The sequence below is a fragment of the Lutjanus erythropterus genome, chromosome 16 (assembly GCF_056507025.1).
Source record: "Lutjanus erythropterus isolate fLutEry1 chromosome 16, fLutEry1.hap2, whole genome shotgun sequence".
Taxonomy (NCBI): domain Eukaryota; kingdom Metazoa; phylum Chordata; class Actinopteri; order Lutjaniformes; family Lutjanidae; genus Lutjanus; species Lutjanus erythropterus.
In genome coordinates, this window is record NC_139332.1 from 12,632,844 (window position 1) to 12,656,789 (window position 23,946).

Consider the following 23,946-nt stretch of genomic DNA (forward strand, 5'->3'; position numbering starts at 1 on the left):
TGTTATACTATGATCACCAGCCAGACAGTGTCTTTCTGTGCTGTTTGGTTAAGGTCTACCTGGACAGGCAGAATACAGTGGGGTTTTAGATCATTTTGGCTAAAACCATTTGCTTTATGAGGGTGTGAATGATGCTAGTAGAGTATTAGTGTGGTGAGACTGAAACAAAACAGTAAAGTTGTGGCCCAAGAAAAAAAAAAAAACACAATTACCTGAAAGATGCTGTACACACTGAAACCTGAGGGAAACTACATAATGCAAAAATGCTAATTATAGCCCTAATTATAGAAATTTGTCATAATATGTTTTAAACAAGCCAGAAAAGAGCAGATCTCTTGCCCATCTACTAAATAAGTTAAATTCGTGAAAGAAGCTGCCATGTGTGTAACCTGCAACAAAACATACACACAAAGGACTAGGGTTGGGTGTTGAGAACCAGTTCCAAATACGATTTGCTTTCAACATTATGAATCCAAAAGAAATTTTTATTTCAGTTCTGCTTAATGATTCCTTTGCAAATTACACTCATGCTAGTTGAAAATTAAACTGTGTATTGCAAACACCGTATATCGACCTGGCTGTCCGTGTGCCTACATGTGAGCTGTTGAATGCATGACTTTCTGTCATCTAACACGTTTGTCTTATTAAATCGTGAGTCTAGTGTTATTCTCAATTATTCTAGTTGCAAAATTGTGTAAGTCCTGTGACAATCACCTTGATTTCGCAAATGATATGCTACAAAATGGTTTACAAGGGCGGGTTCCACTCCACTGTTATAGTAAAGTAGCCTAAGTAAAACCCCAAAATAATCAAGAACCTATAAAAGAAACAACTGTCATTATGGCTATCTAACTAATGTTAGCATAGTCAGTGTTTCCACTGGTAATATTTATCCAATCAGAATTGTTAAAATCAGTGTCATTAAATCCAAATGATACCAAACCCTTCATCCAGTCACACTCAACCACAATAATGATGACTAAAAGGGCAGTGTGAGATGTTACTAGCCCACTAATGTCGTTCTGTCCCCACTTTGTGTTTGTTACTCCGTAGTGAGGCAATGCACAGTGGACAGTCTGCCTTGTCTTGATTAGCCTCAACTGGTCCCCATCCATCCACCCACCCCCACCTCGGAGGCCCTGGGGCACCCCTGAGCCTACCAAGCTTCCTCAGGCCCACAGTTGGTGATCTAGTTTTTACAAGCTGACACATATGGGATCCCTCTATTATTCACACTCCGGGGAGGTGGAGTATTGGAGTCTTGCACCATGGTGCCATGGTGGGAGCGGGAGCAGAGGGGGTGTTGCTTCCAAGTTTCCGCATCATAGCAGAGTGTGTATTTGTGCGCTCATTATTTCTGGATGATAGGGGAGTTTCATTTTGATATGGAGTTATGTAACGTATCAGATGATCTCCATACATCTTCACACACACACACACACACACACACACACACACACACACACACACACACACACAGGAAGTATGGTTGAAAGGCTCTCTACAAATGAAGTGAAGTGATCAAAAAGGTTTTTTTTTCTTGAAGGACTGATTTTCTACCCATGAACTGCTTACCTGTGAAGAACGCTATTTTAAAGTAAGGCTTCATGAAAGGTTCTTTGTGAGACTAAAGGTTCCATTAAAAACCTTTTTCATCCAAAGAACCCCAGGAACCTTGTTTGGAAGAAAGAGATGATGTGAGAGGATTGTTGAAATCCTTAAAAAACTCCCTCCTCAAGGGTTCTTTGTAGCATAATTTAAAAGGTTTCTTGGTAGAACCCCCTGGCTGGGTTCTATAAAAATATATAAAAGGGTTCTCAGTAGAATCCCCATGATGGGGTCAACATATAACCCTGGGCATACAGTTCTTGGTAGAACCCCCTGGGTAGGGTCTAGATAAATCACTTGGAATATAAAAGGGGTTTTGGAAGAACCTCCTGAGCAGATTGTAGGTAAAACCCTTGGGATTAAAATGAGTTCTGGTTAGAATCACCAGGGTGGGTTCTTGTAAGCAAACTTAGAAAGTAGACATGTTCTTGATAGAACCCCAAGAGAGGGTTCTGGCTTGTGCCATAGAAGGGTTCTCCTCCTATAGGGAGTTCTGGGTGAAACTTTTCAGAGATGGGTCCAGGTATAACCACTTATGTTGAGTTCTTGGTAGAACTCTCTGAAAGGGTACTTAGAACCTTTATAAAAGGTTCTACCAGAAACTAAAAAGGGTTTTCCTCTGAATACAAGCCAAAGAACCCTTTATTGTTCTAGTTAACACTTTGATTTCTAAGATATATGCACATTTTGCATGAAAACACACATGCACATATATATATTAGTGTGAATGGTTGAAAGCAATCAGACAGAAAGCAGCACACACACACTGAAAAAGCGATACAAAATCTACAGACACACACACACACACACACACACTACTTCTTTCTGCTTGTACATGAGTGGGCCTCCTGACCAGCAGAGAGGAGCTGGGAGTGAATTACAAACCATTATCCCCTGCGTTAAAGCAGTTACAGTCGAAACCTGAGAGCTCTCACCGGAGGGAAGAGATGGAGCGAGTATAGATGGAGAGAAGGGGGGAAGGATAAGCCAGAGCCACGGAGAGAGTGACTTTAGGACAAATGGAAATGAGGAGAAAACAGATGGGGGTGGGGGGGTGGGGGGGTGTGATGGAGGGATAGAATGACAGGGGAAAAACAGAGTGATGGAGAGCAGCAAGGAGGAGTGGAATGACAACTCTTGACATTTCTCTGCCACTCTGCATGAGGTGAATTTGTGTGATGGCGTACCTTTCGGGTCTGTTTTTTATTTTCACCTCTCACGCCTCACCCATTCTGTTCGTATCTCACACCCTCTTCCTCCCCTCCCTGTTTTTGCCCTCTCTGTGTTCCATTTCCCTCTGTCACTTTGTCACAGGTTCATGGTTTCCTTGGAAAGATGACATCACATTAGTCACAGTGTTTAATCAAATGTCATTATCATTTCACAGAACTCTCTTTCTGTGCATGTGTGTGTGCATATGTGTGTGTGTGTGTGTGTGTGTGTGTGTGTGTGTGTGTGTGTGTGTGTGTGTGTGTGTGTGTGTGTGTGTGTGTGTGTGTGTGTGTGCGCGAGTGTGTCAGTAATGTCACTTCCACTTTTGGCAGGAACAGAAGATTTATCCCTATGGGGACTCATCTCACAGCTCTCTGAGAAAATATGAATAAAGAAGAGGGGAGAAGGGGTTAGAGAAAGCCAAAAAAGAGAGATGATAAGAAAGTGTGTGTGTGTGTGTGTGTGTGGGTGTGTGTGTGTGTGTGTGTGTGTGTGTGTGTGTGTGTGTGTGGGTGTGTGTGTGTGTGTGTGTTTGTTGTAAAATTTAAGAGAGTAAAAAAAGAAAAAGTTTGAGAATGGTAAGGGAAAGAGGAGTGCGAAAGAGAAGAGACCAACGAGCAATTATGAAACAAAGGACAAGAAAAAGGAAAGGATGAGCAGAGTGAGGAGGACAGAAAGTGGAGGGAAGGATGCGGAGCAGCGATGTCCTCGTGGGGCGGGTATGGGGTAGCGGCGGTGGTGGGTGTGAGCCGGGGATAATCCTTGTATCCCATTGTCTCCTGTTTTCAAACCAATTATTGTCATCTGCAGCCCCATGAAAGAGAGTTAATGAGGGGAGCAGAGCTTTGGAGTGTCAGGGCACAGTCAGGGGAGCGAAGATAAAAAAAAACCAGAGGATGGAGAGAATGAGGGGATACGGGGGAGAAATGTGGCGGTGATGCAAAGGGATAGAATGTAAAATAAGTGAGAGAGGAGAGAAAAAGTCAAGTGTCAGAGAGGCAGGCAGCTCAGTGATGCATTTTGTATGCCTTACCCTTGCTCATGCTCAGTCACACGTCCTGCCTTACAAGAAAACCTTACTTCTTTTTTATCTTCTTCACTTTACCTTTAATGTCTTCACTAAAGGAAACTAAAAACTTATCGGCATGTTTATCTGTTTTTGCAATTCTGTGTTTAAAAAACTCAACCAAATCAACTACACTGAACAGACTATTAAAACTATGATCTGTAACATTTCCACTTTAAAATGTCCAGGACGCTGGACATAAATTGTTGACTTTGTATGTTTCGAACAAGTAGGAAGTAGTCGAATGTGACTAAACATGAAGTGAATAAAACTTTAATATTACCGCATCCATGTCATCAGACTGTCTTTAATTATTGTTTCAGTGTGAGAGAGAATCTTCCACATTCTCTTTTGAAGAAAGCTTCATTGTTAAATGCTCAATATGTGCAAAAGTTCTGCCACTTGTGGTCTCTCATCCATTAAAGGAATAACTGAAGATGTGGTTTGATGACGTGACATCGTGTAGCACTGAATAATGTTAGTTGAGGACCATGACAGCAAATGATCTGATGTGACACAGACGTGGTAAATGTATTGAAGTTTTATTCATGTTTTATTCACATTCACGCTCATCAGTTTCTTTCCTCACTCTCTGATGTAGCCGACATTTCACATTTTCCTGGAAATTATAGCAACTAGATAGCAACAGCTAGCAGGAAGTGCAGTATTACCTACAATTGAAGGTTTGACTCAACTAGCATTCATCCCCCACCCCTATCCCTCTACCCCTCTCCCTTCCACCAACCAACAGAATACTAACACCTACACAGACAAAGCATCCTTTTTTAGACAGAGGATCTGTCAAGTTACATATCGAAAAACTCTGAAGCCTGTACTTTAAATATTGTGAGGAGGCTTAAATCTTCCCAGAAAATGATTAACAAAAAAATACGTGTCAGGTACCAGTCCTATTTGATGCATAACTCTCAGTGTTAGATATGCTCTATGACAAACTTATATATTCAGTGACAGAAGGAGTCCACAATCTGAAAAAACACAGTTAAAGAATCCAGATTTGTTTTTGTTGTTTAAAGGTTTAGGCTATTTTGAAGTGCCTTTGAAATTAGGGCGTGTTTTGCCAATATGTTCAGAAAGAGCATTTCTGCTAAGACTGTATCTTTGAATATACAACATTTCTACCAGATGTTTGTGGAGCTGTACGTTATGAAAATGATGCACCATCTGCTGAAGGATCTGTATGTCTGTTTAATGTCTCCTGCATGAACTCTGTTGAGTATTTTCAGTGTTGCATATATGCAACACGCCCAGGGCTACAACCACAGGCTGCTCTCTGCATTCACTTGCCAGGTTGTCTGCTATAGGCTGCTTTCTCCATGGTAACCATACCTGCAACATGCCATTTTTAACCTCAGTTCGTTCATTTACTCTACATGATATGTCTCTCCCAGTTATCTTGTCAGTAATGTCAGACTCGAATCAAGACTTGCTGGATCAACGCTGCACATGTCATTATACTCTTCAATCAGGCAGCCAAACTATGAGCAACATATTGGTTATAAATAAAGTACATTGGAAAGACTTATTATTATTATTTCGCCATCATTTTCAGTACTGTTAAATGTGTTAAGTTAATAAAAATACAGTGCACAATTATTTTTTTTCCACATGATGTGGCCCACATCTAGCCAGTCAGCTGCGTAGTTTTTTTTTATGTTTTTATGGGTCAGTAGAAATCACATTGCTTTTGCTATGAAGTAAATTTAAATATGCTAATGCACACATGGGGCTCCTAGGCTGCAGCCAGCCAGCATGGGCATTATCCTCCCCCAGACTGAAGTCTGCAAGTATTCATTTCTGGGAAGTTGGTAGTTATCTTTTCCTGTGTTTTGAATGAGGTTATACTGTGTTTAAATAAATTAACAATATGCTTTGTCAATATGCACTGTTATGTCTGCTATTGTTCCAACACCTTCAGAGTCATTGCCCTTTTTTCCATTTAACAGGCAGCTCCCTTCGTGCCCAACAATATATATATATATATTTAGATAAAAAAATTAACATCATAAATGTGCAATGACTATTTGACTAATGGCTTAAACTAACGACTACTAGTCAACTAGGAAAATCTTGTCTTTTAGTCTTTCTTGTGCAGTGTATGCCCAGCTTTACAAGAGTCACTTATTGCTCACATTAGTCAGCTTGCACGTGTCCTGCCTGTGTGTGTGTGTTGTGTTGTGTGAAGCACATGTTGTTTCAGCTGTGACTGGCAAGGCAGGTCACTGTGGGACCATAAATGCTGCGAGTGCCTAGAATTTGCAACTGCCTCCCCGTAGACATAATACACACACAGTCACTCGTGAAAAACACATAAACACATACACAGATACTGTGTGAGTGCAAGGCTCGAATCTGTTGAATTTGACAGTTTCAGAACTGCACCTACTTCACTTTAACAGCTGCTTTCTGTGACAAATTTGATGCGTTTTAAGCTCGAACCCTCTTATTACCTGCACCGACAACTCACTCAAAGCTGAGAATGAAATGCAGCGAGAAAGATCGCAGCTGACGAACAGGTATAAGGTGATAATGACAAATGAGGATGTGATTTGCTCTTGCAGTCTTTTGTGAGCGCAATTGTGTTTATTGGAGTGTGCGAGACGGAGAGAAGGTGGCAGAAGAGAAAGAGAGGAGAGATGTCGCGGCGGTGATAAAGTAGAAAGACAAGGGGGGGAAAAATGCCGGGAAGCTTTCACCTTCCCTCGAAAATCTCGACGCTGCATTCTTGTCTCTCGCTGGCATGATCAATGACAGAATGTGGAAGAAAAGGACAAGGTATTTCGTTGCTCTTAGTCAGCAGAGGGAGAGTCACTGCCGTTACTGCCAAAGATCAACCCACTCGCTTGCATTCATTACAATATGCTTACATTCATTAGTCTATATTGTTTTAAAATCCTGTGAGAGCCCCAAACTCCCCCTCATCAAATCACTGTAAACACTCACTCACCATTAAAACAGGATCACTCCAAGCGTAAGAGCAGCATTGTAGGTTGATTATGAACTAACACAATAAAAAAACACATCTTGGCAGGATTACTGCTAATCTGTAGATGCTATACATATCATCCTCTAATGTGCATGTAATTGGCAGAATCATTGTTGAGTGTCTTTTACATATTCAACATTCACACAGGAGGATCAAATCTAATTTGGTTTGTATGGAAGAATTGGAACTCCTTTCTGTTTGTTTTTACTAAATTAAATAATTTAAGTATACAAGTATAGTATGGAAATGTAATTAGTGTAATACATTTCATAACAATTATTAAACAAATTGAATAAAATCAGTATGTAACTGTACAACACTTGGCCCTGAGACGGATTCATTTTTGAGAAGGACGAGTCTGACTAAGATATCAAATCAGGACCAATCAGTTTGCCTGACGCACGTTCAATCATCACTGCAAAAATAGTTGAACAATTTTCAGTTATTCAAGAGTTCCTTTTTTTCACAAATTAAAATATGTTTGAAATGGCACATTATCATGAATCCAGAATATTATTAGCAAATATAAACTGGCCTATTCGTAAAAAAGAAAAAAACTTTTGATTTACACGACACTGACAAGGCGAGGCATAACGACAACCTAGTTAGCTACATAATATTGAAACATGCTGACCAATTAGCTGTGTTATTATCCCAAGTGTACGCTCACTCTTGTGAGCTACAATGGATCACTTTTTAAATCCATGAGCAAGAGACATAGTGACATAGACACCAAACATTAGCCACTCCACAGCTGCTGCAGCAACAGGTAAGTGCAAACAAGAATAGACCCAAAAATGTAAATGTAATCTCTATACCTCTATCAGCTAAGGGCTCCATGGCCTGAAGATGACCCCTGGTCTACAGCAATGCTAACATCTCTGTGAGGTTGCACTTCCGCACTGCGGTGCTTTAAACTAAAGGTTCTTTACCAGAAGGATGGTCAGTCCAATTAACGTGAATTATTACCATTAAAATACCTTCTGCTCCCAGAGGTCTTTCTCGTGAACAGACTGTTAAACCAGATGCTGCAGGTGTTTTTGCTAACACCATATTTTTCCACAGTAAAAACTTCAGTAGTCATTAGTTTAATCACAAACCAAAGTGAACAAATTTTAATTGAAAAGTGGAGGGATATTTAATATGGGATGACTGAAAACTATATCATCTGGGTAAAATGGATCTGTTCCAACTTTCATAGGTATCCATTTTTTGAGATATTTCAGTCTGCATCAAAGTGGTACACCAACCAGGCGACCGACAGGCTGACACTGCCATAAGAGCCAAGAGTGGTTGAAAAAGTGAAATGCTAATATTTCGCTTTTCACTGCTTTTAGGACTACTTTTAGTACTTGACTTGACACTGAATGACTTTTTGTTGACATTTCCTGCAGTGAGGCCCTGTGTTCTGGTCATTAGCTGGCTTTGCGCAGAGCACTCTGACTGCCAGCACTAATTCTACACATTTAATTGGCCATCAAGCGACTGAAAACCCTTCTGACGGAGACCAACTTAGGCTGACCAGCTAAAACTGCTCCCAATTCTATCACTGACTGATTATGTCTGAATGTTGTGCCAACATGTTTTAGCTGCGACAGTCCTGAGTGCACACACAGAGACAATACTGAGCCCCAGTCTGTGCTAGGATCCTCCTGTACTGATTTTCCAGCTTGGGCATATTTGTGTAGAAATAGGAGTGTGAATGAAGGTGTGTGTGTGTGTTCTAAGCGATGGGCGCTGGTCATGCGATCCATGCTGCTGTCTAATTATCCAGACGTGATGGATGGCTTTGATTAAATCATATGAAGGCTGAGACCGTCACTGCCTCCCCTACCTCTCTTTCCCCCATCTCTCCCTCTGTCACACACACAGTAGTATTTCCATCACTTCAGAGAACATTACATTCATTTCCTTACCATAACTCTACCCATAACCACTACTTGCCTAACCCTAGCCTTAACCTTACCCTAACCATTTACCCTGAAATTTTATGATTTACGTCATGGGAACTTGCGTTTTGTCCCCCTAAGGAAGGCGAGTCCCCACAATGTGAGTAAGTAAACAGATTTATGTCCCCACAACATGAGTAATACATGTGCACGTGTGCGCGCACACACACACACACACACACACACACACACACACACACACTTAGGTTGGAATCCCTGTCCTTCAGTCTCTCGTCTTTCTTCCACTGTATGATATGGGACTTGAGTAGTTCAGAACAGATGAGCCCTGCTTTCAACATTGATAAAAGATATCCATAAATCATCTGGAGTAAAGGGGAGGGGGGGGGGGCAGAGGATGAGACAGCGTGAGTGACAGCAAGAGAATTGGAGACAAAAGGAAAGATGGACAGATAGAGAGACAGACGCACAGAGAAACAGACAATCAGAAGGAATAAAATATCACGGCCATTTCCAAACTAATAATACTTGCTTAATGCAACACTCTTAGAGTGTAGAGCCCTGTCCACTTGAAACCCATTCAGAACCAAACGTAAAGAAATATACCTAGAACCATCTGTTAAATGAAAAGACTCTGATCTGAAGGTTGCTGACAAGAACTCACACAGGGGTTCTACCAAGAACCTTTTTATATTCCAAGTGTTATAACTACATAAAAGATAAGGGTTCCAAAAGGATTCTTCCTGAAGGGCTAGGGTTCTACCCTGATCCATTTGCTTTTTTAAAAAAAAGCGTTCTTAAAACCTTTTTTTAAGAAAGGGTTTGTCAAGGCTTCTTTGTAAGAGTATGGGTTCCATTATGAACCCTTTTCATCCAAAGAGCCATTTTTGAAAGAAAGGGTTCTTCAAGGATTGTTGAAACCCTTGAAGTATTCTTTTGTCAACAGTTCATCAAGGGTTCTTTATACCATAATATGAAAGGGTTCTTGGCAGAACACCCTGAGTGGGTGTTAGTCCCCTTAGAGGGCGAAAAAGTTCTGGATATAACCCTCAGAGGGTTCTGGGATGAACCATTTCACCATAGAAGGATTCACTGTAGAACCTCTCACTGGGCGTTCTTCACTGGGTGAAGTCTCTGACAGGGTTCCAGGAAAAACCTTTATAAAAGATTCTACCAGGAACCAAACAGGGTTCTCTTATGGGGACAAGCCGAAGAACCCTTTATGGTTACAGTTAGCCCTTCTATTTCTAAGAGTGTAGAACCCACCCAGGGGGTACTACCAAAAAAACATTTTATATTGCATGGGTTTTACTTAGAACCCTCCTGGGTGCTTGTCCCGAGAACCTTTTTATAGAAATTATGGTACAATGAACCCTTGATGAGAAAGTATTTCAACAATCAAATGAAGATCTCTTTCTTCCAAAAAGGGTTCTTTTGGCTCTTTGAATGAAAATGGTTCTTAATGCAACCCTCAGTCTTACAAAGAACCCTTGACCAACCCTTTCTTCCAAAAATGGATCTTAAGAAGAAAATGGTTCTGGATAGAACCTCAGCTGTTTAGGAAAAACACTTTTGCAACCCTTATTTCAAAGAGTGTGTTTTTGACACATAATAACTGAATCAATCTTCTCACTGAAAATCATTTTGGGACAATTCTGTTTTGTACATTATCATTTTAGTGAGTCATTTAAAAAATCCTTTTGCAACAATTCATGACTATGAATTTAGCTGCTGGCAGAGTTCAAGTTGTTGCCCTTTTTTTCTGAACTTGACAACAACACAATCAGGTTTTTGAAAATATCAACAGTAGCTCTGTGGCACAAAATATTGGACATATTTATGACACGCTTTTTTGTTATCGCTTTTCTATTGCGTCCATTTTCCTGTCAGCTATACAAGGCAGGAGCTACAGCTCTTGACAGTGACAGATGACGTGCGGCTCAGAGAAGAAGCGGGAGAGTAAATAACTTTTTTTGATCTCGAAAGTTACACACTCCTGAAGGAATAAAAACAAAGGTTTCTTTTGTACAGGTGACTACAATCAACACAAGAAAATACATCAAATAATATTATTGCTGCATTAAGGGAATAGTCTGGATTATTTGATGTGGGGTATGAGTAGGGGTGCAACACATCACAGTCCTGATCCCTGGATCGCCCCCTACAGTTCAGGATGCATGTGGTGGACTACATGTAACCATCATAGCATGAAACAAATGTTAGCTGTCGCTGTTACTTTTATATAAGTAATAATACCAGAAATCTCAATGCAGAGTTGCAGTGAAAAGGCAGGACAGATGTGTTTTACTCTGCAGTGCATCTCTGTGAAGAGTGACTGATTAAAAAGCCATCACATCGCCTCAAATCAAATCTCGACCATGACTTCTGGGATCTCACTGGTGTTAACTATACTGTTTTCAAAGAGACAGACTCTTATATTTAGTGAAACCACTGCCTCTATCTGTTACTAGAGATGCACCCATTCCAATTTTCTTGGCCGATTCCAATTTTTTTTTTAAAGGTCTGGCCTGCCGATGCCGATTTTGGCTGATTCCAATTTTCAGTCTTTCTAAGAAATATAATTGACAGCATTCACAAACATTTTTGCAATGTTTCTTGTCATATTAAATTGGATGTTCATAATAAAACACTGACTATTAAATAACTTACATTTTCTCCAAAGGTGCTCCAGGTCAGCTTCCTCATGAGATCAGATAATCCCATAAGGAAGCTGAAGACTTTAAAAACAGAAAAATTTAAACGAGTCTGAATGAGAAAATGTTTGAGGAGATGCATCAACATGTGTTGTTTATTTTTCAGTTAGGAGACTGAGGAGATTGAGATTTTAACTGTCAGTCTGTGAGCAGTAGCTTGCTGCTGGCTAACATTAGCCTAAGGGTCTAGGAAGTTTACTGTTGTTTGGCAACACCGTCAAGTGCTCAGGTGCTCCGTCTCCCTGTAGACAGTCATCTCTTTACACTGTTCTTGGAATCTGCATGTGTCTGAGCACGTATGGTTGTGACATTACTGTCTGTGTCGCTGCACGCGTGACATGACCATTGAGTAGAGCATGGGTGTGAATATGACCACCACAGAATCAGATGTGTGACGCTGACCGGCCGGTCACCAGTCAAGGCCAGTCACGCTGAGAAACAGCAGGTTCCAGTCTCTGGCCAGTCGAGTGGTGCATCCCTGTCCATTAGTTTGTTTGTGTTGTTGTGACTTTGGTGCTCTGAAAGGACAGTTTGGATACACCAAAGTCACAGAATAACACAAACTAACAAACAAATCGAGCCAGCAGTAGACCAGCAGCTTCATGTTCAGTGAGGTGTAACTACAGATTTTGCCAATGGAGTTTGATGCTGAGGGGAGAGCGATATTTACCTTATTTTATAGGTGTTTCCCATGGAAAAAGACTGTCTGTCTGCATAGTAAAGGCATGAAAATTTTGTGTGTAAGGTTTTTTTTTTAGGTGGACCTTTTTTTAAGGGGACAAAAAACATTTTGCCACTAACCCTGTCCACAGCAGTTCATTACTTCCCCTCTTCTTCCCCAAACTGAGGGCATGATGACTGGCATCTACTGGAGGTAATGCACTGACTATCAAAAAGAACCTCACAGAAACACACTTAAAATAATTCAAACTATCCCTTTAAATTGTTTAGACATGGGTTGGCATGCAGGGCTGCAAGAAAGGGAATGATTCTCAGCCTAATTCTCTTATCTGCTGCTGATAAGCTGCACTGCAGATAATCAAGAAGCACAATTGATAACCTGTTCTCCTGCAGGCTCAGTTCTGTCTGCTTCTACACACACACACATCCTAATGTGCCTCCTAATGAGACGCTGTCCTTCAGTGCCACAAAAAGCTGCTGTTTGAAGTTTTACTCTCCCAGAAACCATATGCTGACAGCCAGCAGACTGGGCGCAGCGCCACAAAGCCTTATACGCATGCAGACATGTGTAAGTACAGATACACACATGAAGGCAGTAATGTATGCACACCCACACACAGACCGCCATTCAGAAGTGGAACTTGAGTGAAGGGGGAAAAATGGAGGGTGACTCATCTCTGCAAAATACACCTCACATGACACCAATCTACAGCCTTTTATAGCGCTCACTGTACTGTAAAATGATGTTACATCAAACACACTTTAACAGAGTGCGATAAATCTCAGTTACAAGGGATTTATTATTTATTTATCAATAAAAATACTATGCACGAAATACAACACTTACGGAATCTTCTGCATTTCGTAGCATCTGCGTTTCCCCACTTTTTAAATCAGGTTATTAGATGTACATTGCATTAATTACACGGTGTGGCCTTTGCATTCACCAGATCTAAATTCAGCTGAATATCCAGACAACACGTGTTTGACAGCATTCTCTGCAACAAGCAACATCAAAACATCAAGGGAGTTTCCTTTTGTTGAACGGTGTTCATGCCCCCAGTACAGGACCTCAATTACCTGTTACTGGAGCACAGAGTAAAAAGGTGTGGTCAGCTTTTGCTGATGTTAAATAAAACCACATGCTAAGCTTATAAAATATGCATTGTTAAAGATTAAACCAATATTTTTCATTTTGTTTAGTTTGTGGCCCCAGGTAAACAGTGTCTAGTTGGGCCCCCTCATCACATTTCAGGTGCCTACAAGGTGTTAGATGTTAAATCTGTTAGACATTTGCCTCTAATCTTATCAGACAGTTTCATTCAAAATTGATAATTATAAAAATTTCACAAAGAACAATGATCAGAAAAAAATCTACAAATTAATATAAATTTGTGTAAGATATCTTTTTCTCCCTTCCAAACCTAGTCATAATCTCATGACCCCTGTTTTTTTTATTATTTTATTTTATAAGTAATAATAATTAATTTATAATGTAGAAATTAAACCTGAAGTAGACTGTTTATTTTTAGTGTAATTGATGCCATCCATCCATTCATCTTCAACTGCTTATCCGAAATCGGGTCGCGGAGGTAACAGTTCCAGCAGGGGACCCCAGACATCCCTCTAACCAGCTACATTAGCCACCTCTGACCAGGGGATCCCAAGGCGTTCCAAGGCCAGGGCAGAGATATAATCCCTCCACCTAGTCCTCGGACTGCCCCGTGGCCTCCTCCCCACCGGACATGCCTGGAACACCTCCCTAGGGAGGAAACCAGGTGGCAACCTTACAAGATGCCCGAACCACCTCAACTAGCGTCTTTGTATGCAAAGGAGCAGCAGCTCTACTCTGAGTCCCTCATGGATGATTGAGCTTCTCACCCTATCCATAGGGGAGATGCCAGCCACCCTCCTGAGAAAAACCCATTTCGGCCGCTTATATCAGCGATCTCGTTCTTTCGGTCGTGACCCACCCCTCATGACCATAGGTGAGTGTAGGAACGAAGACTGACCTTCTGGCTAAGCTCTCTTTTCATCACAATGGTAAAGAAAATAGTAGAGTGTAAAGTGAACACAATACCGCTCCCGCTGCTTCCCATGTCCTGCCCCTTTTTGTAGCCCCTCAGTCAACCTTCTCCTTTCCTGTTTCCTGTATTTAGATATGCTATGTGCTCATCTTTTTAATGATGTTGTTGGGGGACCTGTAATAGTGACAAAGGCCTATAGACAAATCCTAAGTTAGCAAACGTTAACTTTAGCTATCAAAATCAAAGCTTGTTACATGTGATAGCCAATGTTAGCAGAACCCTAGCTAACTAGCTAGCTAACAAGGGATGTAGATTATGTAGCTATTGTGTAGCAGTTTGCTAACATTAGCCATCAGATGTAAGTAGCTAGTATATAGTATGTCTAGAAACAGGAAACAGGAAAGAAAGTTGACTGAGGTTCCGCCATGTACCAAGAATACTCAACTGTAATTGCAGCGCAGAGCAAAAAGGGACAGGACCAATGAAGGGTCAACAGTCAAAAATTCCATATTAACTTTTCAGCAAAATGTAATTCAAATAGCCTCAGGGAGAACTAGACTTCTACACCTCCTCTTGATGCTGCCATTGAAACTTGTGGGTTTGGTAGGAAGGACTTGGTGGGGTGATATGAGGTTGTCAAGAGAGAGGCAGAAGGTTTTGCATAGGCTTTGTCTGTACAGTAGCTTTAAATTGTAACCATAGCAATAACACTTATGTTTTACCGATGAAACCTGATATAACCGTGCGTTCAACTAAATACAATCTACAGAACGTTGCTTTGGTGCAAGTAGGATTATTTACTCTGAAATGTCTCCATATAGAAACTGAAGGACACAGCAGAGACAAAAAAAGACACCTCTGTCCATTATTTTCTGATATCAGGACAGCTAGTCATGTGTCATCACTTACATAACATGCGCACACACACACACTTATCAGAAGTGAACTGCCTTGCGCTCGCCCTGACAGCAATGATAGGTGTGGCATATCACCGTAGCAACAGTGCACAGCCATGTTAGAGTTGAAGAGAAAAGATTTCCAATTCTTAAAACAACATTTTGATGGAGATAGACACACAGGGCACTTTGTCTCCAAGTGGCCCTCTCTGTAGTTTTACATAAGTGGAACCTTCCAAAAAAGAAGGATGCATGACTGTATCAGCTGAGGTGATGATAGATAAATGGGTGAATAGGGAGGATAAATAAATAAAATGACAAATGGATGGGAGGTGGATGGATGGGAGACAGTTAAGTGGTTTTAGCCAATTAGAGAGGGAGAGTAGATACATCCAGAGTGCTTCCAGACACCAGATGGACTGAAGAGCGCTGGCGTCACAGCAGTAACAAAAGACTCAGGAGAAAGGAGGGGAGGGGAGAGGGAGAAGAGAGTGAGAAAAGGAGGAGACTGAGGCTAAGAATAGTAGTACAACCTCGGGCCAGCACAATCGGTCGGCCCTGCCTGCTATTTTTTACTTTACTACTGTGCCAGCCCACACTCGTCTGACATCTTTGTCTCCTCTCTTTTCACATCACTCTCTCCATCAGTTGTTTTTCAAAATGTGAGGCCAACTTCATCACGTCATTGTCAATGTTGCTAAAAAAAGAGTGTTGTCACGATAACAATACTAAGTTCAGTATCACAATACTTGATACCAAAACAATACTTGAAACTGAAATAATGGTGTTTGACGCTCAATACCTGACACATCAGAGCAGAACGTTCATTTGGGACATTGACCCTGGACATGCATGCTGTTGCAAAACTATAAGACACATGGTCTTCACTAGTTCATTTTAATTTCACACATATGATAGGCAAATTGCTAATGTATGGTTAAATTTATTGGGTTGAATGTTAATATATCATGTATTATAGACCCACACCATGCCCATATTATTCTATGAATAGTTCCACTACAAACTTTGATTCTATCAACAGGCCATTTCTACTTAAACCTCCAAACAACCTGGGGGTGGTGGTGTGACACATTTAGTACAGTGTCACAGGCAACATTGTATTAAGCACAAATTGGAAGGCCAAGTTGAAAATATTCAATGTGAGGTAAAATAAAAATTGCGTGTATTACAGGGCTTCGCAGAGTGTGTGGGGAGGACCAGGCGGAGAGCAGAGACAGACCAACTGCTCACTGAGAGACAGCTGCTGCGCTCCAAGGAGCTTTAGGGGAGAGAGCTGAAACTTTGAGGAATAAAAAGGGATTCTGTTCTGATCTGATGTACTTTAATTTGTGAATGTACAGACATACAGAGGGGAGAGGGGGAAAAGAAGAGGAACTGGAGGGAAATGACAGAAAGTCTCTTGATTACAACAAATTCAGAATGCTGGGAAATTCCAACATTGGACCGTTTTTAACAAAAAAGTACATAAATTTTGGTATACTGTGCAACGGTACTATGAAACAATCTGCATTCTGTGACCTCTGAAAAGCTGAATTCACAACCCATGCATGGTTGGTACACCTCGAACTGTTGTATGCAGTGTTCAGCTATGAATGTGGATTGCAGCTTCAAAGGCAAAACATCTACAGAGGAGTAACTCAATCAATACTACTTCACATGTGAAATCAAACACAAGACACTGGAGGCCACAGAGAGAGAACAGAGTGAGTGGCGTGCTTCTGATCCCCACTTTCTTAGAGCCGCTTCACTGACGTGGGTTAATCCTTGAGAGGTTCCACTGGGAACTCTCATGCGCTCCTCCAGGGGATGGATTTCAAGGACGCACAAGACAGAAGTGGGATTTATATGTAAGGGTGCAGGTGACGAGTAGCTGCAGGAATTACGCTTGCACATGCATACTCTCTACTTACCACAGTCTCATCAGGAAATGGTGCTCCATGTCTTCAGGTAGAAACGGCCGGCTGAATAAACTTGCTCTCAGTGACCCTGCAGAGAGAAAGAGACACAGAAAACAAGAAAACATCAGGACTCCAACTGCAAAAAGCACACATGAGCCGATTTGTACGAACGCTATATCGTACCCGGCAGGAAGCATTTAGCTCCGACTCTCTTTCATTTCTCTACAATACGTCCCTCCCTCTGTCATGGGAAAAGCAGCCTCCCCATAAGCTCCGACCTGTAAAATAATCCCTGGCGGTGCCTTGAGATGCAATGTGGTGGAAAATGTGCGGCTGTGCCTGTTGGTCCTGAAACAAGAAGCTCCCCTGACTGCCTGGCTAATGCCACAGCTCCCTTCGTTCGAGTGCTACAGGCCCTGGACCCACAAAACGGAGGGATGATGAGAGGATATGAGGAGAGGAGGGGAACAGCAGAGAGAGCAAAATTAGTGATGAAAATAAAGGGATTGAAAGAAACAGAGACAGAATGAAGAGAGAGAAAGAAGAGGGGCTGACTAAGAGGCTAATAGCTTAATTGAGTGTGTGCTGCATCCAATTACCTCCTAAAGGTAGCAGAATGTGTGAAATCACTTCAGAAAAAAAACACTGAGGCTTACACAAAAATAACACAGAGTGTGTCACCTGATGTGAGAATGTGTGCATATGCACTTGTGTTCACACCAATGGAGATAATAAGATAAAAGAAAGAACATAGCATTGTGCGTTCCTCCTTGCTGTGCTTGAGTGAACTGAATGCTAAATGCTACTACGCTAAAGTGCCAGAGGATTCTGAACACTTTATTACCCTTCCATTAGCATTAGCATTAGTCCAGTGATTACCAGTGACCATTAGCTGTAACACTTTATTTAAAAGGGTATACATAAGACTCTCATGATAAGACACTGTCATAACCATGTTATGACACCTGCCATGGACATAAAGGAGTCATTATGAATGTTTATGAATGCTGTCATTAGCATTTGTCCAGTGATTGTTGTAACCATGCCATGATGCCTGTCACGAACATGCAGGAGTCTTAATGAATGTTTATCAGCGTTTTCATTAAGTGACATTTGCTTAGTTATGTCATTTTTAAAGCAAAGTTGACATTGTTTGAGATGTCTTTGTTATGGCAACTTGACATCAATCAAGCCAACTAAAGCAACAGCTTGTTACTGTACTTTGTCAAACTGGCCTTATAACATTTAATGACGTCTTAATGACAAATATTGAAAAATATTTCTGAAACACTTATAATGATTTCATGACAGCCAATGTCAAAACTAGCCACATATGACAGTATAATGTTAAAATGTAAAGCAAAACAGTTTTGTTAACTTTGCATTAGAAATGCCATAATTGACTGAATGGCACTTAATGACAGCAGTCCTAAACATTCATAAAGACTCCTTCATGTTCGCACTTGGTGTCATGACAGTGTAATGACAGTCTTATGCACACCCCCTCAAATAAAATGTTAACATACTAATTGTTAGCATTAGTTCCCTGGACTTTAATTCTCTCTGTAATATTGTGCCTCATTATAGCCAATGCACACCCTCCACATGTGTTAGTTTTAGGCTCCATGGCAACTGCAGCCAACGCACTGTACAGACTACATTTAAACTGTTTGAATCCATCTACAAGATTGGATGCATTCCTACAATTCCCAAATGCCACAACAAGAGCCTGATTTCATTTCAGCAGTGTATCACCTGGCAATTATATTTCGCTCGGCAAAATAGAGTTGTGTCATACACAGTCGCATTCAGAGACCGAAGGGCATAGTCCATGATCACAGAAGGGTTTTAATATGCATTGTGTGACATGAGGTGCTGTATCCTCTCCAATTCTACACGGAGGATCTGCCGCTGTCGTTCGTCAAGCAGAGCATGGCAGATGCTCTCGCGAGCTCTCACTGATTTGCCAAAAAGTGTGCATGTGTGTGTGCGCGCACGGGTGTGATGTGTCGCTAGCTAGCTGCAGAGATAATTAGAACACAACTCTTTTGCTGTCCCTGCAGGCCACTGATCCAGCTGCTTTCATCTAATATAGGTCAGCTGTGACAAAGCCCTCAGCATGGACACTGATCAGCTATGCCCGTGCTCTCTTACACAAAATATGCAGTTCAGCTCCTACACGAACACACACATGGAGAGGCACGCTCTGACACATATGTATGGTGCACATAGGGGCACACACATGGAGATATACGCAGGTAAATACCCACACTATTGCCTCTACTACTGTGCATTAATGATGGCAGACACAATGGGTGTTTGAGTTCAGAAAAATTCACCCGCTCATGGCTTTGTCTGCCCACCAGCTACTGTTGAAAAACACACCGCCCAATTCGGAGTGCAAATGAGTAACTTCAAGACAGCATCTCTCACAGAAAAAGAAATGATTGCTGGTCAATGCAAATTTATTCACTTGCTCAAAATAAAATTCAATACCAGACTGGATAATGTCTTTAGTTGCTGTGACAGTAAGTATATGTGTATAATACTCTGTGGTGTAAGAGTCGCATTCGTTTATAGTCATTTTGTGGTAGTAGCATATAATGGATACAAGTACCAGAAACAAAAAAACGCTAAATTAACTGATGCGGCAAAAGATGTAATGAATAAATCAATTTAAACTCAGTTTACTTTTTAAGACTAATGTGGCCTTTATTAACACTGCAGTGGCCAATGGATTTATAAAATGTAAAAACTGAGCCATCAAATTCACAGCTTGGGGCTGCAATAGCCAGAAACAATCCATTTTCAGCTCTTTAGACCACATCAGGGCTCAACAGTAAGGACTGCCCACTTGTCTAAGGTGAGTAAAAAAGAATTGAACAATTAAACTATTCTGATTATTGATTAGTCGTTAGGATAAATTTTCACGCAAAAATTGCAAAAATGCTGTTTTCAATCTTTTCTCTGTTTATTATCATTAAAACTGAATAACTTTGGTTTCTGGACTGAAAAATCAAGACAATTAAAGACATCATCTTGGACTTTGAAAAACTGGGATGGACACTTTTGAATATTTTCTGACTTTTTCTTGACCAAATGACTAATGGAAAATAACGGCCAAAGTATTTGATATTTAGCTGCAGCACTAGATTAAACATGACACTTAACTTCAGTCTCTTGAACCCTGCACAAATATATTTTTCCAAATCTAGTATATACATGTCTAATGAATATAGAAAACATGGTCAAAAATGTTGTTGTAGTACTGTATATAAAGGCAAAAAAAATGATCAAAACTGTAATTTCACCAGGTTTGATCAGGTTTATATGTTTTTGAGGCCAGGGACCCTTAGCTTATAGAGAGATGGAGCAGGGACCTTTCAGTAATACATAGCTAACTAGTTTGCTGACAGGTGACAAACAGTGATTTAGTGGGTTAGCTAACTCACACAGTTGCACGAGGATTTATGGGTAGCCTTTTCTCAATGTTAATACAAATTATTTGTATTATTTTTCTTTTAACAAATAAGCTAAAGTATCTTTGCTATGTTGGGTTATGTCACGTTGCCTGGTGACTCATTAAACATACCTATACACAGTAAAGCCATGACTGTTCAGGTGTTACTGTGTAACACAAGAAAGCTACCAATCTCACACAGGAAGACAGCCCCCCTCTAAAACATGGCCCTCATTTCCCATCATGCTTCCTAGTAGTTTGTCAAGTTTGCTATTTTATGTTACAAAATGCAGATGTTACTTTGTGTTCGTGTCTGTTCAGAATATGATGGTTTATGCTGGCAATTGTCATTTCTTTATTGCTGAGAGATGCTTCCTGGCTGTTATTCTGTGCTGCTTGCCACAGTATGTTTTTTTTACTTTATTTTCCTCAATCATCTGGGGCCCCTCAGAAATTATCTTGCGACCCCCTTGGGGTTCTCAACGCCCAGGTTGAGAACCACTATTTTACAGTATCATAACATTTCATATCATATAATGCTTTCAGGTACATAAAGCTTTATATTTATAGGGTATGGCAGGCTGTTTATACTCAGGTGTTTCCTGAAAACACCAGAGAACTGAGGATTTCGTAATTTGCCAGGGTTTTTGTTTACCACTGAACGCCCAGAAATCTTGTTCTTTTGCTCAGCTTTTCTGTGAGTTTTGCAGTTTATTCTCTCTCCTTCTCTTTTTTTCGCCATAGCTGGGAGAGCAAATGTATTCGAACACTCTGTTCTCTGGCAACAACTGTGGGACTCAAAGTTCTCCTCTGCATAACCTCTAAAAATGCAGAGAGGGCTACAGCTTAGTTAACAGTAAATCCTCAATATCCTCATAGACACTTCCTGAAATGCATGTATACACAAACATACAGAGCTGTTTGCACATTTCGACTTACTCTCTGTACTTCCACATCAACTTTTAGCATGTACAGTCCAGCCACCTGTCACCAGGGGTCACCTCACCGAGGGTCCCGAGGCCAAGACTGCAGAGTTTGATGGGATGCAAACTGAAGAGCAGCTGGGATGAAGAGGAGCAAGGCAAGAAAGGAGGAAGCAATTATTTTCCTCTTTTTTCTCCATGCACTACACCGCGTCACTCCTCTATTTCAAAGGTCACATTTATTAAGTACCACAACTGATATACAGAGCACAACTAAAGAGTGGCTGCTTCACCTCCTCAGGTGCTGTGTTCAACCCTATCATACTGATGACCAACTCAACAGAAAAGCATCATTATCTTCTGCCTGCTTTACTACAATGGGCCCACTAATGGGGCAATAATTGGTGCAAATTGCAAAGTGAACAAGTCGTGGCGTAGCCTTTGGGATGGCTTGATTGAGAAGCCTATGCTATGTCGCATTGCGGGAGATCCGTGCATTCTCCTGACTCTAATCACCACTTTTCTTCCTCATTCAGCCTATCTTTATTTTTTCCTCCCTATGCATGCCCGGAGAGTGCAAACCTAGCAAGTGGGATCATGCAGGGCTTTTAACAACTGCGGCTATTTATGCAAATACAATCAATATTTGATAGTCCCCTTCGCTCTCTTTCTCCCTCCCTCTCTCTCCCTCACTTCCTCTCTCAATCTCCCACTCTAACAAGAGACTGCAGTAGGGGCATTAATTAGGGCCAGACATGCGCCAAGGAACCCCCACAGGGCCGAGCAGCAAGGCCAGTTCATACCAGGCCAGGAGAGGACAGGTTTGGCCTGACCACTGCAATCAGGAAACAATGAGAGACCACAGAGACAGCAGTTGCTGCACAGCGATCCACAGCAACCCTGCTTAACTCTAATAGCTCTACTGACCTCGCTTAACTAGATGATAAAAGTAAAAGACACGCAAGTATTTGTAATATGTTTCATTCATTTGTTCATTCGTTTAAATGTGCCATTATTTTGTAAGTTGATGGATTGTTGAATGACAGTTCCCTGAGCCAGCCCTGTTTAGTTACTGTTCCTACACCTGTTAAGCTTTCTGTTCTGTCTCGTGAAATGTATAATACTCTTTTTAAACACTGGGTCCTTCATTTTCAGAGGTAGACAAAAGCAGATCTTCAGCCAGCGACTGTTGATTTGGATGAAATGTCACTAGCTAGCTGGCTAGTTGGCTAGTTGACTTTCAGCTCACAATGTTGTGAACAAGATATGAGGGTGTCATTTAAGTGGGCTCCTCTTATAAACATGGTGAACACTACCCCATTTGAACACACCATAAGTCCCACCCCTCATTGTTCTGTGCTCCACTGACAGTTGAGCAAGATTGCTAAAATCTGTCAACCTTTTCTTTACCTATAGCTAACTAGTTAGCTAACGATTCATATAGATCATACTAATTAGGTAGTTTTACTAAGATTAGCTATCATAAGTAACTACCTAGCTAAAAATTGATGTAGACTGGCAAGCTCTGTTTACTACAGACCCCACACACTAGCTAAACACTTGCTTAAGATTGATGTAGATTGTGGGGCGCCCCTATAGCTCAGTTGGTAGGGCGTGCGCACCATGTATTGAGGCTGTTAGTCCTCTGCAGTGGCCGCTGGTTCGAATCTCGCCTGCGGCTCATTTGCTGCGTGTCATCCCCTCTATCTTCACCCCCCTTTCCTGTCATACCTTCAGCTTTCGCTATCAATAAAGGCAAAAAGCCCAAAAAATATATCTAAAAAAAAAAAAAAGATTGATGTAGATTGTAAAACGCTAGCTAGTTATCTAGCTCACTGAAGGTGAGACTAAATAGCTGACTAAATGTCAGCCATCCTCAAAATTAGGTTCTCTTTTCCACATAGACGAGTCTAGCATATAGCATGTCTACGTACAGGAAACAGGAAAACAAAAAGTTAACTGAAGTTCTAAAAGGGCCAGGACTTAGAAAGGGACATGTTTTAAAACAAGAATAGGGTAAATGGAGACTCTAGATAGGTTATAGGACATGATACTGTGCATGTGCAGTGTGCATGACCCAGGTAAAAAGTCCATGTGTGACACATTTCTTGGATTGCAGTGATCCATTTTGTCTTAATAATTTTTGGATGAAAAGATTCATCAGTTATTCATTCTAACATGTATATCATTTATCATGTAACACGGTTGGCAAGTCAAGTCAGTTTTATTTATTGCACCAAATCATAACAGAAGTTATCTCAGGGCATCATCAAGCACACGAAAATCATACTCCTTATGACATTATTTAGAGGCCTTGGCAACAGTGACAAGGAAAAATTCCCTTTTATGAGGCAAAAACCTTAAGAAGAATTGGGCTTAGGGTAGCCAGCCATCTGCCTCTACCAATACTTGAGTTCACAGAAGCAGTGCCTGAAGCCACAGCTGTACTTCACAATTTACTGACGCTGTGATGAGCTGGACATATACTTCTACAAAATACTCAAGAAGTGCCTTTGTCAAGAGTATTGA

General features: G+C 41.0%; 1 protein-coding gene across 1 annotated transcript in view; it reads right to left on the minus strand.

Moving 5' to 3' along the window:
* dlgap3 (discs, large (Drosophila) homolog-associated protein 3) overlaps window positions 1-23,946 on the minus strand; it is a 162,353-nt gene that overhangs the window by 57,913 nt on the left and 80,494 nt on the right. The window contains exon 2 of the mRNA XM_084739701.1: window positions 17,047-17,122. The gene's annotated coding sequence lies outside the window, so the exon portion shown is untranslated. The remainder of the gene's footprint in view (window positions 1-17,046; window positions 17,123-23,946) is intronic.